Below are 17471 nucleotides of genomic sequence, written 5' to 3' on the forward strand. Positions count from 1 at the left end.
GGTTTTATCTTGATGTGGTCCCAATAGTTGATTTTTGCTTTTCTTTCCCCTGCATCTAGAAACATGTCAAGAAAGAAGTTGCTGTGTGACCCAAGTAAAAGAAGTTGGTGCCTGTTTACTCCTCTAGGATTCTGATGGTTTCTTGTCTTACATTTAGGTTTTTCATCCATATCGAGTTTATTTTTGTGTTTGTAAGAAAGTAGTTCAGCTTCATTCTTCTGTATGTCGCTGTCCAGTTTCCCCAACACCATTTGCTGAAGAGACTGTCTTTCCTCAGTTGGGTATCTTTTTTCCTACTTTGTCAAAGATGAGTTTGCCATATGTTTCTGGATCCATTTGTGGGATCTCTGTTCTGTTCCATTGATCTATGTGTCTGTTTTTGTGCCAGTACCATATTGTCTTAACCATTACTGCTTTGTAATACAGCCTGAAGTTCTGAAATGTGATGCCTCCAGCTTTGGAGGCATTTTCAACATTACTTTGGCTATTCAGGGTCTTTTGTGCTTCCATACAAATTTTAGAATTGTTTGTTCTAGCTCCGTGAAGAATACTGGTGTTATTTTGATAGGGATTGCACTGAATATGTAGACTGCCTTGAGTAGTATTGACATTTCTTCAATTTCTTTCATAAGCTTTCTATAGTTTTCAGCGTATAAAAAAATCTTTTACCTATTTGGTTAGGTTTATTCCTGAGTATTTTACAGTTTTTGGGTACATTTGTAAATGGGATTAATTCCCTGATTTCTCTTTCTGCTGCTTCATTATTGGTGTATAGAAATGCAACCAGTTTATGTACGTTGATTTTTATATCCTGTGACTTTGCTAAATTCATGGATCTGTTCTAGAAGTTTTTTGATGGATACTTGGGTTTTCCATGTAGAGTATCATGTCATCTGCAAAGAGTGAAAGTTTGACTTCTTCCTTGCCAATTTCGATGCCTTGTATTTCTTTGTGTTGTCTGATTGCTGAGGCTAGGATTTCCAACTCTATGTTGAATAACGGTGGTCAGAGTAGACATCCTGTTGTGTTCCTGATCTTAAGGGGAAAGTTCTCAGTTTTTCCCCATTGAGGATGATATTACCTGTGGGCTTTTCATAAATGGCTTTTATGATGTTTAGGTATGTTCCTTCTATGTTGACTTTCTTGAGGGTTTTTATTAAGAATGGATGCTGTATTTTGTCAAGTGCTTTTTCTTCATCTATTGAGGATATCATGTAGTTATTATCCTTTCTCTTATTAATGTGATGTATCACATGATTGATTTGAGGATATTGAACCAGCCCTGCAGCCCTGGAATAAATCCTACTTGATCATGGTGGATAATTCTTTCAAAGTATTGTTGGATCCATTTGGCTAGTATCTTGTTGAGGATTTTTGCATCCATGTTCCTCAGGGATACGGTCTGTAGTTCTCCTGTTTAGTGCTATCTTTGGTTTTTAAATCAAGGTAATGCTGGCCTCATAGAATGAGTTTGGAAGTTTTCCTTCCATTTCTATTGTTTGGAACAGCTTCAAAAAAATAGGTTTTAACTCTTCTGTAAATGTTGGCAGAATTCCCCTGGACTTCCCCTTGCCATTAAGCCCTGGACTCTTGTTTGTTGGGAGAGTTTTCACTATTGATTCAGTTTCTTTACTTGTTATGTGTCTGTTCAAATTTTCTATTTCTTCCTGTTTCAGTTGTTCTCCCCCTTTATCTTTCTGTGTCCTCTCTCTGCAAAAAATGGCTCCCCACCCTCCACAGCTTTTCTCTCCCCCAATTCACCTCTCTGCACTGTGTACCTGCCAAGTTCTGTGGCTCAAGTAACGCAGATTGTCGTGTTAATCCTCATCAATTTCTTACACGTTCAAAATGGTTTGGTGCTGATCTAGCTACTTTGAAGGGACGAGACAAGCTGAAGGTCCCCATACTGCTCTGCCATCTTCACTCCTCCACTGGTGATCATTTCTAAGTGTTCACAATTGACATTGTATAAGAGGAAGGGTCAGGGCTCTGAGGCCTGTATTTACCCAAGGGTTATAGAGTGTGGCTTCTTCCAATGGGATGAAGTAGCACATGAAATTCAGGAGCTACCATTATAACCATTCTCCAAAGACCCAGCATCTCTGTTCCTACTTAGCTAGGCCTTAGTGGCTTCTAATATCTTTTGCCTTGGCATTTCCCTTATTAGGGATGTTTGATGTTATTGTAAAATACTGCTATTAAATTAGTTTTGAAGATGTTTAGATCTCAATTGTCAGGGAGTGATCTCCCCGTTTGCAGGTGTCCTGGAACTTAGAGCCTAGGGAATATTTTTCTATGTTCTATTTCTTTTTGTGTATTCAAGAGGAAAATTGCTTCTATATATTTTCATTGAAGGGTTAGATTACACATAAATGTGTACAGAAAAAATGCTTTGAGTTTTAGACCTTACACTTTACATAATCAGTTTGGAAGAGTAATATTGGTGATAATGTCAAGTGCTTGCATTTATGTCACTCACTCACTGACAAGTATTTATTAAATGTATATTATGTGCTAGGCAATATTCTATATGCTGAAGATACATTAGTAAAATCCCCTGTCCTGTGAATATACTTTAATGGGGAGAGACAGTATATGTCATGGCAATGACTGTGGTCTTGAGTGTTTTTGAGATGTCTTGACATACTGCCTTATTAATACACACCCTGCAAGCCTGTAGGATAATGAAGGGAAACTATTATTACCCAAATTTGTAAATATGAAATCAAAGATCAGATAGGTTATAGGACTTATCCAAGGTCACGTGGCTCATGTAAGGGACAGATGGCAGGACCTAATACATGCTACACCTGGGAGTAAGTCAGGCACAGAGCCACAGATTGAGTTACCTACTAATAATTCCTTGGAAGAGACTTAACTGTGCAATAATATTCCATAGGCTGCAGGGGGTCTTCAGGGTGTGGTGGGAAGAGTGCTGGACTCAGAATCTTCTGGATAAAACCTCTAATGGGAACTGGGTGGATAACAGGAAAGGAATAGTTGTGCTAATACTTTTGTATTCACGTTTATTGACAAAATACGTCTATAGTCACTTCTTTCACTTATCTCCGTGATCATGTGAGATAAGCAGAATTGTGGGCTTTTCTCCATTTCTCATATCTGTGAAAACTGAATCTCAGAGAAGTTAAGTGACTTGGCTAAGACTACATGGTTAACCAATGGCAGAATATGTCATGACAGAGAAGTGCCAAAGCCATATTTTCTGTGTACATTTTCTCTTTGAAAATTCGTCAGACTTTAGACTTGTAGTACTCACAGGAATGAGATAATCCTAGGTATGTTATTTATAAACTCTGTATGTGTTGGTCTAAAATAGTAGCAGTGGTCCCTTGTTGCAATGTCAGGTGCATCTCCTAAAACAGGCAGGCACACCACCTATACCCTCCCCATGGACTCAGCCTGGTTATTTGGGGAATACAATGTCTTTTCATTCATCCACTTCTTTCAGGAGGACTTGCAAGCTGAAATTTATTGGGAGCCTGGCTTCCCTTATCTGAGCTAAGAAAGAGAAGAATAGGTTACACGATAAATGCAAGGTAATCTTTACAAGTAATGGGTTATTATTGATAGAGTCTACTCAGACTCAAGGCAGAATTTTGAAGTGGAGAATAATGGTCTTGTGGGTTCTTCCTTGTCCTTTTTACATACCAACTTAAAACATAATTTTTGGAATAGACAAGGTATACACAAAGGTTGTAAATGTGAAAGGTACAAAAGATTAGACAGTAAAATCAGAGACTTTTATTAGTAGAATATTGATTTTGGATCTTTAAAAAAATTTTTAGTTGACACACAACATTGCATTCATTTCAGGTGTACAACATAGTGATTCAGCATCTCTATATGTTATGCTTATCACAAGTCTATCTACAGTCTGTCACCATACAGCACTATTCCCTGTGCTATATTTTTTATTCCTGTGAGTTACTTATTTTGTAATTGGAGGCCTGTATGTCCCATTCCCCTTCACCCATTTTGCTCATCTGCCTATTTCCCTCCTCTCTGACAACCATCACTTTGCTGTCTATAATTAGAGGTCTGATTGTGTTTTTTGTTTATTCATTTATTTTGTTTTTTAGATTCCACATATGAGTGTAATTATATGGTGTTTTTCTCAGTCTGGCTTATTTCACTTACCATAATACCTCCTAGGTCCATCCATGTTGTTAGAAATGGCATGATCTCATCCTTTTTTATGGCTGTGTAATATCGCATTGTATACAGTGAATTTTTTGTATACACACAAGTGTGTATATATATATATATATATATATATATATACACACACACACACACGTGTGTGTGTGTATATATGGTTATGTGTGTGTGTACAGGTACTTTGTGTGTATACACACATAATCTTCTTTACCTGTTGGTGACTTATAAGCTGCTTCCATATCTTGATCATTATAAATAATGTAGCAATAAACATCAATTGAGCAATGCTCAATCAATGTGCATTTATCTTATCAAATTAGTGTTTTCATTTGCTTTGGATAAATCACAAGTATTGGAATTCCTGGATCATGATACCTCTATTTTTAATTTCTTGGGGGAACCCTCCATAGTGTTTTACACTGAGGCTGCACCAATTTACATTCCCACCAACAGTGCAGGAGAGTTCTTTTTTCTTAAAATAGGAGACTTTTTCTGATCCCCTTCCCCAGTCACCCAGTTCCCCTTGCCATAGGCAATATGTGCCTTTTCTCCACAATTTTGGAATCACCCTTTCTGCTCCATTTCTTTCAGTTTGTTCACTAACTGTTCATGAAACCCAACTGTCTTCAAAGAGAAAAACTCATCCATCCATCCTAATCAGATAAAACAACTGATGTTAGGGTTTTAGTGGCTGATTATGTGGTATGCTTTGCACCTAGTGCTATAATTAATAGGGGTTTTCAATTCAAAGCATTTATTTAATGTACTAATTTTGAAAAGCATTATAAAAGTCATTTTTTTAACATTTATTTGTTTTTGAGACAGAGAGAGACAGAGCATGAACGGGGGAGGGGCAGAGAGAGAGGAAGACACAGAATCCGAAACAGTCTCCAAGCCGTCAGCACAGAGCCCAATGCAGGGCTCAAACTCATGGCCCATGAGATCATGACCTGAGCCAAAGTCAGATGCTTAACCGACCGAGCCACCCAGGCGCCCCTAAAAGTCATTTTTAAAGGGTGAAGCTAGATAACTTTATATCCTTCTTGAGAAAGCAGTATAGAATTCATTAACCTAGGCTTTATTTTCCTCATCTATTAAATGGGAATGCTAATATAATATAGCAATGTTTATCCCATAAAATTTTTATGAGGATCAAGTTTAGATGATTAAAGAACTTAGCAAAGTACCTGGAACATATTAAGTCTCCATGATCATCATTGTAATTATCATCATATAGTTGGTGTCTAGATGTGTCTATCGAATGGTTTCACTTGGCTCCTGTGTTCCTAGAAGCAGGCACAGTCTTCACATCATTGGTCAGGGCCCAGCATTCATCAGTTGTCCTTAAGGAAAAAAAAACACAAGTAGTGATGAAATGTCAAGATGTCCCTTGAAAGTAGACAGGAGTTGAATAGACACGACTTTGGGCTAGAAGACAAATGTAGATATGTACATCAGACTGTTTACACTCCTCTCTTCACAAAGTGTGACCGTTTCCACTGTAGAATCACATCTTGATACTTACTTTAAAAAGACTTCAAACCCAACCACAGTCCTATTCTCACAGAGCTCCTGGGCCAAGGGAGCAGGTGTTAGGAGCTATTTCTGAGCTCCACTGTCTGTGTGAGCAGCCACTTGGAGCCAAGGCCATCAAGGCCTGACTGACCTAGCGGTTCTGGTAGATAAGATTGCACTGATTTTTACTCTTCTGATACCAGAAAAAAACTCCAGCCAGTATGGGCAAAGGAAACGTTCAAGGCACCTTCCTTGCTCCTTTTCTGATTTTCTCTTGACTTTCTGTATGTGCTATAAGCAGTATTAGACTAAAACATTCTTTTTCTTACTTTCTGAGAAGGAATTCTAATTATTCTGCAACCCTTGTACCTGGGGGCCGAGGTGGAGGGTTTTATTGCTTTTTAATATCACTTTAATTGAGAAGCCATATCATGACTTAAATTATGGTTCTCATGTCTTCCATTTCCATTTTCAGCCCATAAAACACTCAGTTAATAGCCAGAGATCATAGGTCTTCCTGAAAGAACAGGAGGAGCTGGCTTTGATAAAGGGGTGATTTCTCCAAGTTGAGGTTATCATTCAAAATCTCATTACGAATATATTTTTTTGAAAATACTTCATATGTCCTGAGAAAGAATATTTAATAAAGAAAACGTACCTCTTCATGGGGGGAGTACGCATGGGTAGGTTATGAGTGAAGCAGGAGAGGTTAATACACGTGTGCTTAATAGCAGATTGCCTGATGATCTTACAGAGAATGTATATTTTGGGTAATTAGACACTCTGTATAAGACACAATGTGCAAATGGCTTCCAAGACATGTAAAATGTGTCCAAAAAATTTTCAAAAGGAAAACATTACCTTCACCACAACACATCCGGTAGGATGGTTTTACTGCCTCACAGATCCGCAGAATCGGGTAAATCATTAACATTAGATGATGGCACATTTTTGGCATTTGTTCATCTAGGACCCATTTTCATTTAGTTAGCTATTTAAAAATAGATGTTAAGGCCCTAAGGTGGGAGCCTGCTTTGCACAAACAGGAAATTGCAAAACGGCCAGTGTGGCTGGAAGATTATTAGAAGATAAAGTTAGAGAAGTAGCCTGGTGCCATGCCTGTGCAGGACAAGGGTTTAATTCTATGTGAGATGAGAAGCCATTGGTGGGCGGGAGGGGGGAGGTGATTACAGGATTTGGTATGAATTATGTTTTCAAATGACCACTGTCGTTGTTACTTTGGGAAGAAGCTTAGCATGGGTAAGAGTTGGTTCAGGGCTGACATAAGGAGAGCAGTTAATATGCTGTTCGGATTCAAATGAGAGATGGTACCCATGTTTGATGTGAGGAGGTTGTGTTGGGAGTCAGGAATGGTGAATGGGTCTCAAAACTACATTGTGTTTTAAGGTTCACTGAGTTGTTGGCAGGATGGGGAGAAGTCAAGGTTTCTATAGTCCTTTTAATTTTGTAATCTGTATATGGTCTTCATGGTAACTGTATTTAAAGTATTTGAGTAACCACAGGTTTCATTTCCCGACAATATCAGAGACTGATAGTGTTTCTCAGAAATTTTTTCCTTCATTGCACTAACTGGTTCATTCTAAAGGTTTGCTTGATCAACCAAGAGAATTACAGTTACTTACATTAGGTTTTCTGCACACCATCAATTCCAATAATTCTGATTAAAGAAACAAAAGACTGGGCTGTTGTTGGAATTTTTTAAATGACTTTTTCCATCCTTGAGGAAGACTAAGAGTTCCATTTAAAAAAAAGTATCACATGCTGTGATCTCTTGTGACTCAACTTTTAATTCACTACTTTATTTTTAAGGTTCACCCATAATGACATATACACCTAGAGTTCATTCATTTTCATTGCTGTATAACAATTTATTCATTTTCCTGGCAATGGTCATTTGAGTTGTATGCAGATTTTTGCTGTTAAAAACAATGCCGCTGTGATCATCTTTGTACATGCCTTCTGATGCACGTGGGCAAGAGTTTCTGAATGAATATGACTGGTGGTATAATTGCTAAGTCCTAGAATTTATTAAATAGTTCATCTTTAAAAGTATTCCCAAATTATTTTTCAAAAGCAGTTGTATTGCTGACTATTGTCAGCAGTGTTTAAGAGATAATTAAACACTTGTCACACTTGATTTTGTCAATATTATCGACCTTTGCCCATCTATTGGGAATAAAATACTACATTTTAAGGATTTCTTGATTACTAATGAGGTTGATTATTGTATATTCACACAACATTTTATTTCTTCTTTTATGGAGTGCAGTTAGTAGTTGCCCATCTTTCTAGCGTGCTATTTTTTATCATTAATTTGGAGGAGCTCTTTAAATATAATGACTAGTCATTTTTGTAGCAAACACTTTTTCTCAGTTTGTAGTTTGATTTTCACAGTCTTTTGTCTTTTGAGTAAGAGAATTTAATTTTAATGCAACCAGGTTTATACTTTCTTTTTAGTTTATTTAAAATCAAGTTAACATACAGTATGGTATTGGTTTCAGAAGTAGAACTCAATGATTGATCTCTTACATATGACACCCAGTGCTCATCCCAACAAGTGCCCTCCTTAATGCCCTTCACCTATTTGGCCTATCCCCCCATCCCCACCTCTTCTCCAGCAATGCTCAGTTTGTTCTCTGTAATTAAGAGTATCTTGCAGTGTGCCTCCCTCTCTTTTTGTCTTATTTTTCCTTCCCTTCCCCTGTGTTCATTGTTGTGTTTCTTAAATTCCACCTATAAGTGAAATCATATATTTATCTTTCTCTGAATGCCTTTAGATGATACCTCTTCCTAATTTGCACTAGGGCCCGATACAGACTGGTGAAAACTGTGTCCCTAGGCCACCCAAAAACTGCTTTTAAAGGGGAAGGCACAATGATGGCCATCCATTTACTGACTTCCAGTTCATGGCTGCAAGTAATGTAAGGCGAAAATTCTCACAGAAAACGGATTTATTGACATCTCATAATTTAGTGACTCACATAGCCCCTTCCAGGGATCTCTAAGGCACTCTCTGAAGGAGTGCTTTGTGAATAGAAAGAATGGAAGTGTATGGGGCTCAGGAGTGGCTGAGCCGGTTGAGCGTCTGACTTCAGCTCAGGTTATTTTGATGAGGTCCCAATAGTTCATTTTTGCTTTTGTTTCCCTTGCCTCTGGAGATGTGTTGAGTAAGAAGTTGCTGCGGCCGAGATCAAAGAGGTTTTTGCCTTCTTTCTCCTCTAGGATTTTGATGGCTTCCTGTCTGACATTTACATCTTTCATCCGTTTTGAGTTTATTTTTGTGTATGGTGTAAGAAAGTGGTCCAGTTTTCCCAACACCATTTGCTGAAGAGATTCAGCTGGAATGCTGAATCTATTCCATTGGATATTCTTTCCTGCTTTGTCAAAGATTAGTTGGCCATACATTTGTGGGCCCATTTCTGGGTTCTCTATTCTGTTCCATTGATCTGAGTGTCTGTTTTTGTGCCAGTATGTTATTCTAAATTCTTATATTGTTAACCTGTTTTGAGCAATTCTCTGTGATCTCTTCTTTACCTTTATTTTGGGGAGAATTCCTCCGCCTTGTGATTTTGGCTAAGTTTCTGTCCTGTGTGTGTGTGTTTAATGTTTATTCATTTTTTGAGAGAGAGAGGAGAGGGGAGAGTGTCAAAGAGAGAGAATCTGAAGCAGGCTCCAGGCTCTGAGCTATCAGCAGAGAGCCCAACACAGGGCTCCTACTCATGAACCATGAGGTCATGACCTGAGCCCAAGTCGGACCCTTAACCAACTCAGCCATCCAGGCTCCCATCTTTTGTGTGTTTTAAAAGCTTGTTATGTGCCCTACACCTGAAAGTACTACTCTCTTAAAAAGGGGTCATACACTGTGCAGGGGCACGGCACCCCAGGAAGTGTTTGGTGTATGCTGTATACACTCTACTCTTGCATTTTGGCTGTTCCTATCCCACTGGTCAATCCTCTGCAGAGCTCCTCCTTGCTTACTGTGGTGGAGTGTTTCGATCATTGACTAGGTATGAGCCCTGGAAAAAAAAAGAGGGGGCCTGATCCCACAAAAAGAGAAAAAGGAAAGGGGAGAAAAGAAAACCAAAGAATCAAAAAACTGTAAGCCTAATTCCAGAGAAAGAGAAAGGAAAATAAAGAATAAAAGATGGAGAAAGTATAGAATAAAAATTACTGATCAAAATATATATATGTGTGTATGTATATACATATACACACATCTATATGTATATACACACATATATGTGTGTGTGAATTATAAAAAATCAGAAACTATGAGCCTGATTCCAAAAGAAAACAAGAGGAGGGAGGAAAGAAAAAAAAAAGAATTGTCTGTTGTTGCCTGGGGCTGGTGGCTGTGCTGGTTTGGAGGACAGTCTGGCTGCGGGAGGTCAGTCAGTCTTCCTCCAATAGATAAGCAGTTACCAGGCATAGAGGGGCGGGGTTTGGTGTAAGCAGGTCCCGCCTCCATTGGGAGCCACTGTGCTGCTCTCTGAAGTCCCACCATGTTGGTATTGGGGGAAATGGCACCAGCCCAATCTCTCCTCCTTGGACTGGGGATCTCAACCCACACTATTCAGGCAGTCTTCACAGAATAGCCAGGGTGGTCAGCTTGCCTTGAGTCCCGGTTCTCCCGAGACTTCCCCTTGGTGCTCAGCTGGGATTCAAAATCAGGTGTCTTAAAGGACCTGGCACCATGTAAATCTTCTTCCCTGCTCCAGAGTAGAGCCTCTGCTGAAAGGCCTTTGCCTTTGCCGAGACCTCCAAGTTTTAGCTCCTGAGGCTATTTGCAAAAATGAACTGACACTCTCTGTACTTCTTGTTCCCCAGTCTATGGTCCAGAAAGGTTTTCTTCTTGTACTAACTCAATGCTGTATTTCATACCCCTCTCTCTCTCTTTTTTGTCTCTGCACAGAAACGGTTCCCTCCCCTCCATGCCTATGCTATTTTATCTCCCCCAATTCACATGCACATACCTCAATCTTGCAAAGCTGTCTCCCTCCAACTGTGGAGATCCTTGTGCCACTCTGCCGATCGATTTCCTAGGTGTTCGGAGTGATCTGACCTCAATACAGCTGTGTTTGAGGGCTGAGGAAAATAGCCACCCCCCTACTTCTCCTCCATCTTAACTCCTCACTCTCCTACAACTATTTTTAAATGGTGACTAGTAGGAAAAAATCACACCCAGAAAGCTACTTGGTCCCCATAGACACGATCTCTCATGTTTATACAGCACTTGATCATTCACAAACCCCAATCACAAACCCTCCTTTGAGATTCTACCTTCTCAGGAATAAACAAGACTGAATATATTCATTTTATAAATGGTTATACAAGATGTAACCACTTTGAAAATTGGGAAATATTCTCCATATGTTTAGGAACCTACCTGTAGACAAAAGTTGATAGGTAGTTGTGGCAAGCAAAAATTCTAAGATACTTCCTAACCCAGGATTCCTACTACCTGGTGAGCATATCCTCTATAATCCCCTCCCCTTAAGTGTGAGTGAGCTCATAAATATGATAGGATATAATGCCATTACTGTGTTACATTATGTGTCATTTTTTTTCAGATGGAATTAAGTAATCAAAAAGGAATTTATTCTGGGTGGGCTTGACCTAATCAGGTGAGATTTGTAAAGCTGTCTGAGAAATTCAAAGTGAGAGAGAAGTTCTGCTTCTGGCCATTAAAAGGAAAACTGCCATGCTGATGAGAGGAGGGCCATGTGGCAAGGTATGACTGGTGTCCTCTAGGAGCTGAGATCAGCTCCCATTTGGCATCTTTCAAGAAAGCAGGGAACTCATTCCTGTATCACAAGAAAATAAATTCTGTCAGGAACCTGATGTAAAGTGGATCCCCCAGGTGAGGACACAGCTGATCAAGACCTAGATTTCATCCCTGTAAGACCTAAGCAGATGACCAGCTAACCCATGTCTGGAATCCTGATTCACAGACACGTTGAGGTAATAAATGTGTACTCTTTCCATCCACCAAGTATGTGGTAATCTGTTATACAGCAACAAAATACCAATACACCAGTGCCTGGTTACTTCCAACTTCTGCTCAGGTGATGATCTCACAGCTTGTGCGTTGGAGCCCCACGTTGGGCTCTTGGCTCACAGCTCAGAGCCTGGAGCTGCGTCGGATTCTGTGTCTCCCTCTCTCTCTCTGCCCCTCCTCCACTTGCACTCTGTCTCTCTCTCAAAAATAAGCATTAAAGAAAACCAATACAGTATTGAAACAGGTTCTAGAATCAAGTCACTCACTGGCTAGTGACTGATTTGGGGTCCTATCTACTTTATGCCTGCCCCAGTTCTCAGGTCTAAGATCTGAATCAGTCTCAGCAAACAGTGATTCACATTTTACCCTCTTTCTCTCTTCAACCATAGCAGAAGCAAATAGCCAGCAACAGAGAAGATAAACTATGTCAACAATATCAAGAAAAGCAGCTCCAACCATCTCTAATGAGTCTATAGGAGTGCTGCATTTGACAAGGGTATCAGACAGGGTCTGAGTTGGGAAGCTTTGCAACAACACACTCCAGGACTGTGCTGTTTGCTATTCTGATTTCCTAGGGGACCAAGAAAAAGTTCACAAGTGCACTCAATTGCTGTCAAATCAGCTGCCCTACTTGTATCTCCCTGGAGCAGATACTGCTGGCTCTGGGTCTCATTACAGTAAATGGGCACTGTTCCCCTACTTGTCACTTCTACAGGCAAATGAGGGATGGGGGGGGTGGCTCTTGGAAAGTGATGCAACTACTTCTAAAATTATTTTTTGAGATACTTTCTGATATCCAGCAAACACTGCCCCAAGTAGGCAAAGGCCACCTTCCCAGCATCCCTGTTGCAGAAGATAGGATCCCTTTCCTCCTCCCCTGGGAAGGCAGAGATGCCCCCATTCCTCTCAACAATTGCTAGAAATAGTGCCTAAAATGATATAAACCATTTGACACCTTCCCTCCCCCCCCCCGTCTCATGCAACCAAGTACATTATATACATCAAGGTAAGAATAAAATCCAAGAAAATGGGTTACCTTTCTTTTTCTCGCATTGTGGGTAAACTTTTGGGAAAGGTAAACACAGATACAACTGTCTGCATGACTCCAATAGCCTCTAAGTTGGTCTGACTCCAGTCTTGTCTTCCAATCTCTATTTTCCAATCTGCTGAGAGCTATCTTTCTAAATGACAAATGTAATCAGGTTGTGTCCACAGTCTACCCCTCTGTATGCAAAGCAAGCATTGCTTAAAAGTTTTCTGGGCCCTAGAGATAAAACACTCTTTTGCATGACTTACAAGGCTCTTAAGGACCACCTGTCAACCATCCGTCCCAGCTCTTATCTTGCACTCAGTGCTCCACCAATTTTGAATTAACTTGGAATTCTTAAGACCCACTATAATCTGCCTCACCTCTAAAACATACTGTTTCTTCCACTCAAAATATTCTTCCTCTACCCCTTTCACCTGATTAACTCTGATTCATTCCCTCAAATGTTAGCGGAGAGTCATTGCCTCAGAAAATCCCTCTCTTTTCCCCCAAATGTGGAGGAGGTCACTGTGCAAGAAGCTTTCTTTCCTCCCTGGCTATGGGGCCATTCAGCACACTCTAATGAAATTGCTTACTCATGGTTCTTTCTCACACTGGACTGGAAACTCATTGGATTTATCCAGTTCACTGCTTTTTCTCCATAACAGTATCTGGCAGAGTAGGCATTAAATAAATGGTGTTGAAGGAAGGAAGGGACAAGTGAATGAAGTCATTTTTTAAAGGATATTTCTGCACAAATTTTATTTGCATATTCAAAGCCCTCTAGAATAAAACTGCAACCCAGTTTCCAAACGTATTCTACAACATCTCTCCACGTTCTGTAGCATCCAGTCATAATGAAGTTATTTCTCATCCACACCCCACACAGTTCTAACTCTGAGCCTTTGTTCACATTGTCCCTTCAATAAATTTCTTCCATGAACACTTACTTGGTTCCCCCAATGCAGAATTAATTTGTTTCCTCCTTGTCCTTACATCATGATCCTTGTGCCTTTGGTTTAGCACTTGGGAATTCTTGCCTTATTTATGTGTCTATTCTTTCAACTGAAATACAGATTCCTTAAGGACAGCAACAGTGTTTTAGTGCTCATCACAGAGCCTAAAATAATTCTAAGTATTTATAATATTATGTAATATTTAGTCAAGTTAATGTAAGGTGATTATGTGCTTTAATATAGCTTTAAGATTAAAGGGAATAGCCATAATTTTTAAGATGATAATATAAACCTATAGATATTACCTGTATATATGCACCAATCTCTGAATGAATGTTTTGTATTCATTCCTTATCATCTACAAAATACATGGTAGTTATTAGTATCCCCATCTCACAGATGAGGTAACTGACAATTTATGCAAGCTGACAAAGATCACATAGTGAGTAACTGGCAGATCCAAGATTGAATTTAAGCCTATCTGACCCCGGGGGCTGACTTTTTTCAACTAACACTGTTTTGGGTCATTCTTTGTGTGCAATGTTACTCTAGAAGTTTGCATCATTTCAGTAGCATAAGCCCCCGAGTAAAGCCTGGTAGTCTTATTGTGCTTAAGATGCACCAGGGCCATAGTTCCACAAAACTTCTCCTAGAGTCAGAGACATGCCTACTGTGGCTCACAGACCACCGGCTATTGATGGCCTGTGAGGAAGAGATTTGCTCCTCCAGGACACATATCCATCAGTGATACCCATTAACAGGGCAACACCAGTCTCTACCTGGTCAAGAATCCAGTATCTGGCTTTGGTATGTCCACATCCACCTACCTCAGATAAAGTAAATGCCTCCTCACCAGTGGCAACTGAACCATAAGTGTGGACTGTGAGAGAGAAATCTAAGGAAGGCCACCGAAAGCAACATGTGAGCAGCCAAAGCTTGGGGCTTTGTATTTTATCACATCTTTCAAGTTAGTTTCCAAGTAGCTGGCATGTGTTCAACATGTTATATTCACTATCTTGCTTAATCCATACACCCTATGTGTTATTATTATACCCAATATAGAAATGAAAAAAGTGACACTTGGAGTTGTGAAATAATTTTGCATAGGGTGCCAAGCTAAGAAGGTGAGGAGCAGTAAACACACACAGGTCTGCCTAACCTCATAGCCCCACTTTGGGCCATTTTGATGTAGTGCTTTTACTACGAGTGTCCATATCTTACACTGGCAACCAGCATCACCCAAGCTTATACCCAAAGAGCATGCTCAGAATTGGTCTCTTTCTGCCTACCTGCTCAAAACTAAACAAACAAACAAACAAACAAAAAAACTCCCAGGCACAGCAACCCAAATAACTTCTCACTCCAGGGGCCGTCAAATACCAAAGCTACTTTCCAAAGCATCGGGGTGTTTGTCCCAAGTCCTGACCTATTTCCAACTTGTGTAATTACATTGTCTTTCAAATTGCCCTTGGGTGTTCTGCTGGGTGAAACCATAGCGCAGCCTATCCTCAACCATGGATCGATGTTGCCAGACACGCATTAAATGACTGTTTCTATACACCAGAAGAGGGAGATACATATCAAAAGGGAATAGAAATAATCTTCCACAGTTTCACAAGTTAAAACAATCAAAACTTGCCTGGGAGTTCTTTTGGGGGCCAGGATTCCATACTATAAGGCATATACTCTTAAAAGATTAAGCTAGTGATCAAACTGTGGCCTTTGGTGAAGTATTACTGAATTACTACATTTTTTAATGCAAGTGATTCCTTTTGAGGTAAGATGACCATTCTTTTCCCTTTCCAGTCTATTTCCACTATTTTCAAATTTTATCTTCTTGTCAACATTATGCCATTAATGGAAGGAGGAAGTGACATGCTAAAGGCATGAAGAGAATCAAAGAGAGAATAAACCTCCATCATTTATAGAGTATGAATGAAGGCCACTAAGCCTGCTACAGAAGGCTAGACCCAAAGACCCTCCATGTACAATTATTTCACATATGGTTCAGATCAAAATCTCATCTTTAAATTTTTTTTTTCAACGTTTTTTATTTATTTTTGGGACAGAGAGAGACAGAGCATGAACGGGGGAGGGGCAGAGAGAGAGGGAGACACAGAATTGGAAGCAGGCTCCAGGCTCCGAGCCATCAGCCCAGAGCCCGACGCGGGGCTCGAACTCACGGACCGCGAGATCGTGACCTGGCTGAAGTCGGACGCTTAACCGACTGCGCCACCCAGGCGCCCCCAAAATCTCATCTTTAAAAGATAGCCAGTCCTGAAGATATACTGAATTATCATCACAACTAACTTTTAGTGGGTACCACATAACAAATATTTTACATGCATTATTTCATATAAACATAAAAATCCAATGAGGTAGACCCCCCATTTTTACAGGGGGTCACATGAGATTACAAAAAGGTCAAACTACTTGTCTAATGCTACACATATGAAATGGTGGAACCAGGACTCAAACCCAGGGGTCTCAGACTCTAGAACCTAACTTATTCCTAACTTCCAAAATCTCCCCTGGGCATAGTCCCAAAGACTAGCCCAAAATTGGGATTCCTCTCTGTCAAAGAAAGCAGTTCTCTGAACTGAATCACACACTTACTGTTCTAAGAAAATTTTATGAAGATGAAATGAATAATGGAAAACCAACTGGAAGAGAAACCCAGACTAAGACTGAAATGGAACATAAGGAAATGGAGAATTTGACATTCTTCTTTTTGAAGAGAGAGTAGAAGGCACCACGGAGGTCACTGGCTCCAAGTGCCTCTTTGAACAGATGAGACAAAAAGAAGTGACTTTTTCAAAGTCTTAGCATCACTGTAGTGGTATGAAATGTGAAAGCACCCAGAATCCACTACTGTCAGTATTACCACTGCTAGTATTGTTGTGATATTAATATTACCGCTACCATTACAGAGACTATTGTGTTAGAAATCCTGTTCCACACTGTGATCCCCACTAAATAGGCACTAAGAAGTACTGTGTGGCATTTGTGCTTCATGGATATGAAGATGGGACACACTACAGTGTATATTCAAACCAGGCCTGTTACCCTAAGGCAACATAGTCCTTCTGACCACAGTGTCACATACACACACATACCCTCTACCTCATCCTTTCATTAAGCAGTCTTCCAAGTAACAACATCTAAAATCATCTTACATATTTGGATGTTCACCATCTGACCCTTCCCCTTACTATGTAATGTAAGCTCGAGGAAAGCATGAATTACATCTTTCTGGGAAGTCACTATATCCCCAGAGCCATCAGTTAATGATTTATTGAGTTAAGTAAGATACCATTAACATCAGTCAGTGCAATGCATAAATGTTCCCTTTCATCCTGACCTGTTTGGACCAAGATCAATTCTATGAACAACCACCACCACCACCACCAAGATGAGGAGAACCCAGAACACTTCTCTAGTTTTACATCTTATCATGGGATCCCTCACATCATATTTTTACCAGATAAGCTTGTAAATAGCATACATCCTTTTTAGTACCTAGGAATCAGAGAAAAATCCTAATCTATTATCCTTGCTTCTTTTTTGTGTATTGGAAAGGTACAGAAAAAAATATACAAATGAAAAAAATGTATTTGTAGCCATTGCTCAATACTTGCTAACTCCTGGCACAGGAGTTCGTGCTAGGTTGCACTGAAGCCAGCTCAAGCCAGGCTAAGATGCTATGTGAGATTTTAGATGATGGTTTTGACCTGGATTAGGTGGTGCTTATCCTTCAGAGTCTATTCTTCAAGAC

At 39.8% G+C, this 17471-nt stretch overlaps 1 long non-coding RNA gene across 1 annotated transcript; it reads left to right on the forward strand.

Moving 5' to 3' along the window:
* Window positions 1–1325: 1325 nt before the first annotated feature.
* LOC115517717 lies at window positions 1326–9178 on the forward strand. The gene is made up of 3 exons (XR_003970044.1): window positions 1326–1432; window positions 3895–3897; window positions 9167–9178. It is a non-coding gene; the product is annotated as an uncharacterized LOC115517717 (long non-coding RNA).
* The last annotated feature ends 8293 nt before the right edge of the window (window positions 9179–17471 follow it).

This window comes from Lynx canadensis, chromosome A1, assembly GCF_007474595.2.
Source record: "Lynx canadensis isolate LIC74 chromosome A1, mLynCan4.pri.v2, whole genome shotgun sequence".
NCBI classification, from domain to species: Eukaryota; Metazoa; Chordata; class Mammalia; order Carnivora; family Felidae; genus Lynx; species Lynx canadensis.